The following is a 10403-nucleotide window of genomic DNA, read 5'->3' as shown; positions in this document are numbered from 1 at the left end:
TGCGCCACCCAGTCTTGCCCTATAAATAGACAACATTACGATCCTAGTATATAGATGCGATTTAACAGAATATAATACAATACTTAGGCGATGCAGCCAGGCTTACCAACAACAGCACAAACCAGCACTGGTAGACTGGCCCTGTGTATAGTGCGTCTCGCTTAAAATAACAGCAAGTTTAGCCATAACTTGACAATTAGTCAATTAGGACACCGGTTGAAATTAGGGAGCAATGCATCAAACTGATAAACCCTATTAGTCTTAAACTGTAGCCACCTGATACACATGGTTTGCTGTAGTTTTTTTTTTTTTTTTAATAAAATAAAACATGATAATGAAACATTCTGGATTAAGTGCTGTAAAATGTGAAAATAACCCTTACGAAAAATACATATATTGCAATATATTTTGCAATATATAACAATATAAGTTTAACTATATTTTTCTTATACAATATAGTATATTTCACCATACATTTCAGTATAAAAAGACATATACTAAAATGACAATAATTGATATATAAAAGTATATTTATGAAATATAACTTAAAATATATTACATATACTGTGGATCATCTCCAGTATGCAGCTTTCAGTCCATTGCAATTGACCCATTAAGCCTAATAAACAATGCATATTAATGCATAATTGGGAATGTGACTGGGAGGTGTGTGTTTGGAAATTAACTAAATTGGATGCACGTGAAAACCATAAACTAATTCAAAAAACAATTAAGGAAATAATAGTGAAAAACAAAAAAACAAAAATACAAGGTGAATTAATAAGGCAAAATAACAAAGAACAACTATTAAATATAGTGCACACATTAATCCAAGTGACAAACCCAACAACAATCAATAATTAAGTAATTAATGCCAGTCAAGCGACGCTTATGATACTAAGAATATCTATATGCTTTAAATAAGATGCATGCAGTGCTTTTCTTGATTCTTAAACCCAAAGGGTTCATTATGAATCCCTTCAAAGGGCAGGAAAGGACAGGATATAGTTTTTAAAAGAACACATTTTTCTGTACAAATTGCAAATTGAAAAAATAATAATACTGAGCACACTTCAAATTCTGACTTTGCACATTTTACACTCTTCAGAGCCTGTACTTAACATCATTGTATCAGTGAATATCAAATTAACATTATTATTTTTTTTTTAATATGTTGTAACGACCTCCACTTTTGAGGTCATGGTTGAAATAATACAAAAATAAATGAGGATTTCTAAAACAAAACTGGGCTTTATTGATCAGCACAAGAGGTACATCCACTTTCCCCCTTTGTCACGCTGGCTCTCAATCTCAGCACATAGGACCCCATTCACATTTGAGATTTAGGTCCGGTGTTCAGTCGAAACATCCTACCCGTCAAGTTTTCCTACTTAATGCTAATGCGCATGCGTACATGGTATTTTCGTCATTTTTGTTAGAATTTTGGAGAACGCCCATAAATCCGTGCTACCTGGACTGCATTGGTTTGCTGCATTTGTTTTTGTTAAACGGTTAATATATTTAAACCTTAATTTTTTAAGCATATATTTATAATTGCAACAGCATGATATTTAACATATGTCATTGTTATTTAGTTGTTTTGGTTCAGGTTGTCCAAGTAGCCAAACTTTGGTCATACCAGTACACAATACTATACTGCAGGTAGGATGTTTTGACAAGGTGTTTTGGCCTATGAAATTGTGCTACCCAATACTATACTGCAGGTAGGATGTTTTGACAAGGTTTAATTTAACCATAAAATGATAATACAATGCGTTATTATACCATTAACTGCCATTAAATTACACCATAATGACTACTGATTTCTCTCAATAAAAAAACGGCAAAGGCTCTGTGCGGTAGTATTTTTCGACAAGGTAGCACAGATCAATAGAGAGAACTATCGGTTTACGCTACGGTAGGATAATTTGACAAAGTAGGACAGCTCGACAGAACACTGGCATTGGATGTAACAACTGGGACGATGCAGAAATTAAAGCACTGTTTACAATGTGGATGGAAGATCAAGTTAAAAAACAAACCGAAGAAAGTGTACAGCGCTGCTGAAGGATATAACTATAGAAGCATCACAGAGGCGGCTTTCGATGCATACGATTGCATACTAATACATACGATTTCTTGTGATTTAATGCAGATGTCCTAATAAAGGTGCTTCGCTTTCGAGTGAATCGTATAAAAGCACTTTTAGGCTTGCAGAACCGAAGACAGACATTTGAGAATAAATATATGTATTATATTTGAAAATTGGAAATGTATGAATTCGATTCCCCATTGAACCAGCGCATTTTTAATTATTTTAGAAAGCTTTGGCTGCAAAGTGTTAAGATTACTTTCAAAGAAAATATAGAACCGAACAATAGCCTATATACATCGATATTAATACGTTGTGATTATAAATACATAGCATACACCTGTAAGCAGACGTAATGTCATGCATAACTGGTTTGTTGGAGCAGATTTGTTTACTTCCTGACATGCATTTCGTTTAGGCCTCCTTTTCGCCCACATATGTGAACGCACTTCCCAGTGGGCAATTGATGTTGAAAAGACATCAAATCGACATCAAACATTGACGTCAAGACACAGGTCAAATATGCAAATCAAACTGATGTCAAAACTTGATGTCCATTTGACATCCACACACTGTCCTTTTCTTGACCACCAAAATAACGACACAAAAGTAATAAAATGTTAGAAAAGTTTTATTCATCAAACTAACAAATTCAAAAATACAAACGTAAACTGGATTTTGTATCCTCTGAAGGGACTACAGTGCATGTAAAACAAAAGTTAAAAATACTATGATGGAAAAAAGATGATATATACAGTGAGGGAGAAAAGTATTTGATCCCCTGCTGATTTTGTACGTTTGCCCACTGACAAAGAAATGATCAGTCTATAATTTTAATGGTAGGTGTATTTTAACAATGACAGACAGAATAACAACAAAAAAATCCAGAAAAACGCATTTCAAAAAAGTTATAAATTGATTTGCATGTTAATGAGGGAAATAAGTATTTGATCCCCTATCAATCAGCAAGATTTCTGGCTCCCAGGTGTCTTTTATACAGGTAACGAGCTGAGATTAGGAGCACTCTCTTAAAGGGAGTGCTCCTAATCTCAGCTCGTTACCTGTATAAAAGACACCTGTCCACAGAAGCAATCAATCAATCAGATTCCAAACTCTCCACCATGGCCAAGACCAAAGAGCTGTCCAAGGATGTCAGGGACAAGATTGTAGACCTACACAAGGCTGGAATGGGCTACAAGACCATCGCCAAGCAGCTTGGTGAGAAGGTGACAACAGTTGGTGCAATTATTTGTAAATGGAAGAAACACAAAATAACTGTCAGTCTCCCTCGGTCTGGGGCTCCATGCAAGATCTCACCTCGTGGAGTTTCAATGATCATGAGAACGGTGAGGAATCAGCCCAGAACTACACGGGAGGATCTTGTTAATGATCTCAAGGCAGCTGGGACCATAGTCACCAAGAAAACAATTGGTAACACACTACGCCGTGAAGGACTGAAATCCTGCAGCGCCCGCAAGGTCCCCCTGCTCAAGAAAGCACATGTACAGGCCTGTCTGAAGTTTGCCAACATCTGAATGATTCAGAGGAGAACTAGGTGAAAGTGTTGTGGTCAGATGAGACCAAAATCGAGCTCTTTGGCATCAACTCAACTCGCCGTGTTTGGAGGAGGAGGAATGACCCCAAGAACACCATCCTCACCGTCAAACATGGAGGTGGAAACATTATGCTTTGGGGGTGTTTTTCTGCTAAGGGGACAAGACAACTGCACCGCATCAAAGGGACAATGGACGGGGCCATGTACCGTCAAATCTTGGGTGAGAACCTCCTTCCCTCAGCCAGGGCATTGAAAATGGGTCGTGGATGGATAATCAGCGTGGCAATGACCCAAAACACACAGCCAAGGCAACAAAGGAGTGGCTCAAGAAGAAGCACATTAAGGTCCTGGAGTGGCCTAGCAAGTCTCCAGACCTTAATCCCATAGAAAATCTGTGGAGGGAGCTGACGGTTTGAGTTGCCAAACGTCAGCCTCGAAACCTTAATGACTTGGAGAGGATCTGCAAACAGGAGTGGGACAAAATCCCTCCTGAGATGTTTGCAAACCTGGTGGCCAACTACAAGAAATGTCTGACCTCTGTGATTGCCAACAAGGGTTTTGCCACCAAGTACTAAGTCGAAGGGGTCAAATACTTATTTCCCTCATTAACATGCAAATCAATTTATAACTTTTTTTAAATGCGTTTTTCTGGATTTTTTTGTTGTTATTCTGTCTCTCACTGTTAAAATACACCTACCATTAAAATTATAGACTGATCATTTCTTTGTCAGTGGGCAAACGTACAAAATCAGCAGGGGATCAAATACTTTTTTCCCTCACTGTAGATGATAGGCCTATGGATGGATTAGAGATGGATGAATGTACCTATTCTGAATCGGAACACAGATCAATTGCTGTCCGGCCCTTTTGGCGTCCCATACCCCCATATCTGTCAGGATCAGACCGGAGATAATTCTTCATGTGTTTTTTTATATCAGCCTCTCACGATGCTGGTTTTGACTGCTGTACAGCACCTGAATGAAGATGGAGCAATTTGTATCACTGATTTTAAGACATTATAAAGTACAGCATAAATTATGAGATTTTCAGCAACCATCACTTGTACTAACATAGCAATCCACCATAATTAAAACTCTCTAAACAAGCACACCTAGATCAGTGATCCTCACTATTTTTTCCAAGTGAGCCGCACCAGCAGGATATCAACAGACAAGCCGCCACCAAAAACCCCCCCACAAAAATACACATCTGCCTAGTACAATATGCAGTGCAATTAGCCACTGCCATTCTAATAATAAAACAACTGCTACAGTAGGCTACTGACAGAACTGATCTTCAGCAAACTGTGCACAGAGGCGACTTGGTCAGTGTATGATTATGTGATACTGAAGGACGGAGCTCAGCACCTGGAGTGTGTGTTGTGGACGTGAGGCGGAGCTGAGCTCCAGTGCGCTCCGGCCCAATTTAACCCCTGCTTATTGACATGGAAAGCATGAGGATCCCTGTGCTATGTTGCACTCAGACATTATAATCTCCAAAACACATTTTAACCAACGCTATAGGCTACAGGCTACGCAGGTACCCAACAGCTTTGGGAATGAATAGCGTAGCAGGGTTGAGTAGGCTATTTTTATGTATTGCCGTTGTGCATCTGCAGTGGCTAAAAAGCTTGGTGCGCAATGAGTAACACTGACCTATATAGACACTACATCCTCTAACCATACTAGAAAAGTGATCTAGTATTACATACTGTACATACCGATTATAACTTGGAAGAGCCGTGTTTTGCCAAAGGCTTTCTTTGGCCCTGTCCCATCCATGTTCATCATGGCCATCAACCTGTTTGTAAGAACTCTGCCAATTGAAAAAAGACAACCAAGTGAAATCAGTAACCAATATTTATTTAGCTGAATGAGCAATACAAATAAGTGACCAGAGCGGCTGAGCCTTCAAGCAGAGGAGGACTGTCTTACAGTTTCTCAGTCACTTTGGTTAATTTCCTGAATCATCATTAATGTTTGCACAACAGTAAGTGCATTGCTTGAACCAATTAGTGCAAACTACACCACACAGTGGATTACCTGTAAAATGCTTAGCAAAATGCTTAGTTTATGTCACAAAAGCAAGTACTTGTGCCAATCAACATGTCAGTGCCATCAGAATGAACAGTTAATGCATTACTTATGACCAAGATGGTCAAAATGGTTAGCCATGTCAATATAAACACTTTATTCTTACAAAAAAGTACAAGGATACAGTTTTTGTTTGGCATATCAATTTCAACAGTAAAAAAGTTACACGTTACTGTATGTGGGCGATTGTAGGATATCAAATATAATTCATATTTACTGTATACTTTTACAATTCTGTTTGTACTGCAGTTTGTCGCCAGATCATGTAATTCATTGTCATACAAGAAGACTACACTGATTTACAAAAGTGCAATTCAATCTAGAAAAGTGTAATAGAAATGGCTAAATTATACAAGACAGACTGCATATGACAACTTGTTCAATACTTTTGCATATAATGACTCAGGCAATGACCTAATACCTAAATGTGACTATTCAACAGAGAACCTGTATAATGCATTTGGCCGACATGACAAATGCGATCTATAAGGTAAAAGTTAGCAGAAAATTGGACACAAGCTATTGCATGGGTGTACAAAAGCATTTGCCGTTTGTTCGAAGAGATGAGAAATTGCTTTTATGATGTGCAGAAGTGACTAGATGATGAGAAAGTTGATCTAGAAGTTTTGAGCATTTCAATTCTGATCTGAGAAATGCACCAAAGCGACTGAAAAAAACTGTATTATGAAGTTTCATTTACCTTTTCATCATATTTTTCACACAATCCTCAAGGTTTGCACCCCCAATCTTGACCAACCGAGACTTCTGAAAACATTTTAAAAAATTTACAATTTCTCCTTATCAGGAACACAGAAAACACTGAATAGGATAGGAACAGTATTACAAATGGCCTGGCATAGTTAAACTGACCATCATATTCTTCTTGACCCACCTGGGACAGCTTTTCACGAATATCAGCCAGCAGATAGAGGAGTCTTCGGAACTCTGAAGATCAAATCGGAATGAAAAAAAAATATTCTTCCCATTTGCAACAACACCACTGTCAGTAAGAAAATAAGGAGGTATACTTACTTCCATTATCTAATGGGAATAGGTCACCACCCTCACGGTGCTGGTTCCCCCTACGTGAAGTGTGGGACCACCGATGAGAAGAGTGGGAGCGCTGGTGTTGAGAGCTGTTGCGCGGAGTGGGATCTCTGGCACGGAGAGTGGGACCGCTGGTGTGGAGTGCTGTGGCGCGGAGAGCCATCTGGGCTGCTTTCATCCTCATCTGTGTAAGAGGAGAAACAACAGTTATTACAATGCATAGTGTCACAAGATATAATATCCTCCAGAACCAGAAACTAGGGACCTGTCACAATGTGCACTTATTCTATACCTAAGATAAACCCTGGGTATTTTTTCTTCTTCGATACCCTCCTGACAGGACTGCATTATTCCTCACTTAGCTCTGCAGTTGTTGTTTGGTTGAATGCTTCACACACTTCCCGCTTCTCTGATGTAAATGGACAACAAGCATGCTTTTAATAAAGAACTTGATTTGAGTAGTAGAAAAACTCAGATTTGATGTAAAAAATTGATGTAAACTTACTTACCTCTTCGGCTGCTTTGGTTATATTAGTCCCTGTTGGCCAGCAAACCATGTTTTCCTTCACCCAAACCTCCGGGATTACTCCCTCCTCTTCTCCATTTGGCTCTGTCCAAACTGCCCTGACCCACATCATGAGACCTGTACAAGAACCAGAACAAATCAGTATGCATAGAGACTTGTTTTTTTATTGCAGTTGGAACTCAGGCAACTGCAACAACTAACTTTAGGCAACTTAATCATTCTCTGAATGTATTGCATGCAATCTACATAAGGGTAGCATTTTCCCATCCACACTCAGAACAAGCATTGTATACAACCTCCACACCCTGACAAAGATAATTTCTGGAAAAGCCCTTAGGAACATTAGTTTTAGTAACATACTTACAATTCAGTTAGTTGCGTTCTACATGATGCAGCAAGGGGAACAAAATATACCCTGTGTCAGCTTCACCAGGGTTGGATGGCAGACAGACAACTTTACGATTCAGCTGCTGTTTGCTGATCAGTCGATTATCTAGCTCTGCTGAGGTCTCTAACACGGATGATGTTGAGCAGTTTAGAATCACAAGGATCATTGAAGAAACTCTCTGTGTGGCATTGGTGTAGGACATCACAAACCAAGGTGCCTTCTTCGCGAGAAAAAGTCCTTGTTCTGAAGGATGAAACAACAATCTCGTGGCCTTGTGGAGACGCAAGTAAACCTCTCTTTGGTAAAGGGCCTACATTTTGTAGACTGTTCTAGTTCTGCTAGATGTTTGGCAACCTGGGCTATAGGATTGTCTGAAAGCATGAAACATCATTCAGTGAACATCTGAAGTGCTCCACATCATCTGGAAAATGATTAGTGAGTGCACATTGTACACAGTGAAGGTGTTTCCATATATATCCTCACACTTCCTCACATAGTACATGAGTAGCTCTCTGACATAGTCCAAGTGTTCCTCACGCTCTGCATCATCAGAATTAAACAGGACTGACACTGCAACCATCAAGGAAAGAAAGTGATTGTATACAGCATGTGAAACCACTCTTCTCAGAACCACTGGTCCAGTATAAAGGAGAAACTGTCTGAGTTCTCTAGCCTTCCACCTGTCCAATTCCAGTAAACTCCTAGGCTGCCGAGCAAACTCACTAGGCAGTTCTCCATTCAATGCCTTCAGTTTATCCGAAATCTCACTCCTTTGCTGAAAAGACAGTCTGCATATGTTGGGTCCTCCCTTCATGTAGTGAAGCATTCTCCTAACTACACCCAAACACACCAAGTGCATGTAGTCCAATGCAAATGGTCGAAGGCATGGAATTCCAGCTAGGGTGAGTGGGGATTTCTCAATTTGGTGGTCTTTGTAGGCAAGTCTACTGAATTCTGCTTCAGACCTTGCAACAACACCAGGTGCTGTAGCACCGAGAACAACTCGTCCCACATAGGTGCCTCTAACTGTGCAGCGCTCACAAGCGAAGTATCTATTGTGATTCTTTATACACTTCAGGAATGATCAGGCTGGTGCATCACAAATGAAGGCTTTTACAGTCACTTGAATTGTTTTCTCTCCATGGACTATACCATCTTGCTTAAGTTGCTGCAAAAAATGGGAAAGGGAATCTTGAACTGGGCTGGGTTTTGCTTGTCCACAACAGAGTGCCACAATGAAGGGTGCAAAAGCATGGAAACTGCACAGGATTGGCCACATCTGCATACTTGATGATTTAAACAGTGGAATGCCATCAATGTTGACGCACATGTCTATGTGGTCTTCATGGAAAGCAGGACTCTGGCCTAAAACCTTTTAAGACAGTGCTCCTTATCTCAGCTCGTTACCTGTATAAAAGACACCTGGGAGCCAGAAATCTTGCTGATTGATAGGGGATCAAATACTTATTTCACTCTTTAACATGCAAATCAATTCATAACTTTTTTGAAATGCGTTTTTTTCTGGATTTTTTTGTTGTTATTCTGTCTGTCACTGTTAAGATACACCTACCATTAAAATTATAGACTGATCATTTCTTTGTTAGTAGGCAAACGTACAAAATCAGCAGGGGATCAAATACTTTTTTCCCCTCACTGTACATCTACAAGGATGTTATGGGAGAATGACAAGCATGTCAACACATTTACCCACCTGATAAAAAGTATCAGAAGGAGAGCTGGACACAAGTTCACGTTTATGTTGTAGTGTAAGGTACACTTATACATTTCAATTAAAGAAGCGAATTTATAGTATCACCTTATCACGAATCCTGGAATCTTGTAGAACTCAATTTCTGTAATAATTGGACGCAGACACCAATTCCAAAGATATAAATTGTCAAATGTATTAAAAACAAAGACTAAATGTAGTACTACACTAATTATACAAAAGGGAAAAACTAATTAAAATTCAACTCTAGATCAACAAATCAAAGACAAATCACTTCCGTGACCAAATCAAAGACCATGGGATCGCATATGATAACACACAAATCGTTCAACAAAAAAGGTTATAAACACATTGACTACAATACCAGTTAGTAAGACGAAGGTGAGTCTCTCATTAGTATTGTTAGTCGGACATTAAATAACTACGCTGGTTAGTATTTATGTCAGGTAACTTCTCGTTATATATATATCAGTCTCATTTACATTTAGGTGCCGAGAAAGATCCTATCATTACTTGTTACCACAATTTCCCTTAACTGATTATTATTCAATGATTAAGGATAGGCAGGGCCACCAATAATCTAATGTCTATTAACTTGTGTCAATTTCAGACTAAACAGTTAAACAGGAATGAGAAGATATTTCTCGGCGTTGACGGATTTTATTTCTAAAATTATCAACAAAACAGTTTAATGCAACACACATTTATATTTAAGAAAACTAAATGATATTACACATTCTAGAGTTATGAACCACAGATTAACATTTCTAATTGATTTCTCAAATGTCATGAATCATGAACTCCAAACTGTTAAACTTATCTGAACTTCGTCGCAGAGAGGCCTCTCTGGCTTCGGGCTCAGATAACAGCACACGGCACGAGGTCTGTGTGGTTTGGAACAAAGGCAGTCCGGTTTGGCTTTGTCCAAGAACTTCGACTCAGTCGATGCACCTGCAAGTTGGGGTTTCACGAA

Source organism: Amia ocellicauda, chromosome 7 (genome assembly GCF_036373705.1).
Source record: "Amia ocellicauda isolate fAmiCal2 chromosome 7, fAmiCal2.hap1, whole genome shotgun sequence".
Taxonomy (NCBI): Eukaryota; Metazoa; Chordata; class Actinopteri; order Amiiformes; family Amiidae; genus Amia; species Amia ocellicauda.
Note: the sequence above shows the minus strand (reverse complement) of the source record.